Raw genomic sequence first — 3330 nt, 5'->3', positions numbered from 1 at the left:
AATAAGTGAAGGTCCTCTGTCTGCCCTCTGCAGTGTGGTGGATATATTCATATATGTTTCCTCAGTCAGTTCTCATAACAGCCTGTGAGGTGGACATTATTGTTCTCATTTGATACTAGAGGAAACTAGGATGTAAGTTGCCAAGAAATATACCCCAGAATCAAGCAGCTGCAAGTGGAGAAAGAGAAGATACTTATCTGTTTTTGTTTTGTTTTGTTTTGTTTTCTGATTCTCAAATCAGTATGTTTAACTGCTGGGATCATCATATCAACAGTTTGCAGAAGAGTTTGTGGGTGAATGCTTTGTATGGAAATTGTGGAGAAAAGAAATAGGGGTGAGGAACAGACAAAACTAAAATTGACCCTCAATGAAAGTAGTATTACATGGTTATTCAAAATTAAGAATTTCAGTAAGTTTTACTGTGTGTATGTGTTTGAGTCTGTGTATGTATATGTATATTTATATTTCTTCAATGACATTGCTTCATAGACACTAGCCTCTGAAGTAACATTAATTATAATTAGTGTGACTATATCTAAAGGTTCTTATTAGATAAACATGGTTTATTTTAACCTAAGAAGATAGAACACTATTTAAGAATTTGGAGGAAATAAAAAGAAGTAGAATCTGAACTAGTCTTCATTCTGCTCTCATTAGTTGCTTGATTTTTGTCAAGATCCTTACTTTCTCTAAGCTTCTACTCACTAGTGTGAAGAATAAGTATGAAAATGATAGTAGTAATCATTTCAGAGGTTTTCAGTGAGAATTAAAGAACCAAATGACTGAAAAAACATTTAGAGCACAGTAAGTGTTCATTATGATTTTAAAACTAGTTTTATTATTGCCAGTGACAGGGGAGCCTGGTGGGTTGCCATCTCTGGGGTCACACAGAGTCAGACACGACTGAAGTGACTTAGCAGTAGCAGTAGCAGCAGCAGTAAATATAATTAGATTTTGTTGTTATCATTATTAGTCTTACTATTAACATTAGTCTCTGATATCCTTTCCCTTCTGCAAATGGATGAAATAATACCATGTATAGGTATTATAGGTATAGGTTAACCCATGTATAGGTTGCTATCATGCCATACACATAGCAATAATCACTATTAGCTATGGTTATGTTATTGGATTTAGGCAACATGGCTTTTCAGTTCTATTACAGTATCCAGAGTCCCCTGTATTCATTCCTTTCCTATTATGGATGCCCCATAACATTTAATGTGAATGCTTAATTACTCTGTTACACATAACACTTTGATCTCCACCTCCTTACTGATCTTCATCCAAGTCCACTTGGTCCAAGTCACACACACAAAAAATCTTTATGAAAATTATATGCAAAATTTACTTTTTATCAAATTTGTCTTCATGCCTACACTCATGTGTTCATATTCTTATACTTATATTCTAATATTTACACTCAAGTCCTCATGTACTCATAGTTGAAAAATCCTTAAGACATCAGAATATTTTCCATCTTAAAAAATCTTATTAGAATTTAGATATCTATAGAATTTAGGCAATTGCTATTTATTAGATGAAAAACAATAAATTCAAGGCTGTGTTAAAAAACTGTGACTCTTTAAGGTACTGTGATCAACAAGAACAAGAAAAACATGGAAAATAGGAACAATTTGACAGCATTTATTCTACTGGGACTCACGGAAAATCCAAAGATGCAGAAAATCATATTTGTTGTGTTTTTGGTTGTCTACATCATCTCTATGGCAGGACATGTATTCACTGTGGTCACCATCACTACCAGCTCATTGTTGGTGTCCCCAGTGTACTTCTTTCTGGCTCATCTCTCTTTTATTGATGCCTGCTATTCCTGTGTTGATACCCCTAAACTGGTCATAGATTCACTCTATGAAAAGAAAACCAGTACTTTCAAAGGATTCATGAATCAAATCTTTTGGGAACATTTTCTCGCAGGTGTTGATATCATCCTGCTTACTTCAATGGCCTGTGACCTCTATGTGGCCATTTGCAAGCCCCTTCACTACACAATCATCGTGAATCAGCGGTTATGTTGGTTGCTAGTGAGAGTGGCATGGATGGGAGGCTTTCTTCAGGGAATCATACAGATCCTCTTCATCACTAGATTACCCTTCTGTGGCCCTAATGTCATAGATCACTTTATGTGTGACCTGAACCCTTTGCTCGAACTTGCTTGCACTGATACCCACATTCTAGGGCTCTTCTTTGCTGCCAACAGTGGTACTCTCTGTCTGCTAAACTTCCTTCTCTTGGTTGGCTCCTAAGTGGTCATTCTGCACTCCCTAAATACTAAAAACTCGGAGGCCAGATGCAAAGCCCTCTCGACTTGTGTCTCCTATATCATGGCAATTGTCATATTCTTTGTGCCCTGCATATGTGTATACAAGAGACCTGCAGTTATTTTGCCTATTGATAAATCAGTGGCTGTATTCTACACTGTTATAACCCCCCATGTTAAATCCCTTAATCTATACTTTGAGGAATGCCCAGTTGAAAACTACCATTAGTAAATCATTTAGAAATAAAGCTATTTCAGGTGAAATATAAATCTGGCCAGAACCCAAAGTCGATTGAACAGAGGTAACTGTCAAAAAGACATTGCTGATAATCTCTGCAAAGAATACCTAGTGAAATAAAGAACAACAACCACAAAAAATTACCAAACTTAGATTCTTTAAGAAGCAGATTAGGGTTCAGGATGGGGAGCACATGTATACCTGTGATGGATTCATTTTGATATTTGGCAAAACTAATACAATTATGTAAAGTTTAAAAATAAAATAAAATTAAAAAAAAAAGAAGAAGCAGATTAGAAATTGGTGCAAGAAAATGGGAAAAACCAAACCCAGGACCATTCTTTAAATATGTAGAAAATTCTATCAAATTGGGACTTGATATAACTGAATTCATAAATTTATATGGGTTCAAAATGTTTATTCTAGTAAAAATAAAAGGCAAAAATATATTGTTTCCTATTAATAATCTCAATAACAATCTATAGAGATAGGCATGGCTATTTTTTCCATTAACAGGTGAGAGACTAAACAGAAAGGAGTAAATTCCAAAATGAAAATATCAAAGAACTAATAAACAGAAACTAAGTGATCACTCAAATCATGCTCTTAACTGTCAGAAAACAATGACAGAAGGGTAGCCTAATTACCCTCAAAGAATCTGGGACTGTTTCAGACCATATATATATATATATATATATATATATATGGTATATATGTATATATATACATATATATACATGTACATGTATACATGTAATATAGCTCACACATAGATATGTGTGTGTATACACACACACATATGTATATATCT

General features: G+C 34.4%; 1 pseudogene; it reads left to right on the top strand.

Moving 5' to 3' along the window:
* The first annotated feature begins 1619 nt into the window (after window positions 1-1619).
* On the top strand, window positions 1620-2550 carry LOC104995159 (annotated as a pseudogene).
* Window positions 2551-3330: the final 780 nt, after the last annotated feature.

This window comes from Bison bison, unplaced genomic scaffold, assembly GCF_000754665.1.
Source record: "Bison bison bison isolate TAMUID 2011002044 unplaced genomic scaffold, Bison_UMD1.0 scf7180017864277, whole genome shotgun sequence".
Lineage (NCBI taxonomy): Eukaryota > Metazoa > Chordata > Mammalia > Artiodactyla > Bovidae > Bison > Bison bison.
This window is presented reverse-complemented; position numbering and strand designations above follow the sequence as displayed.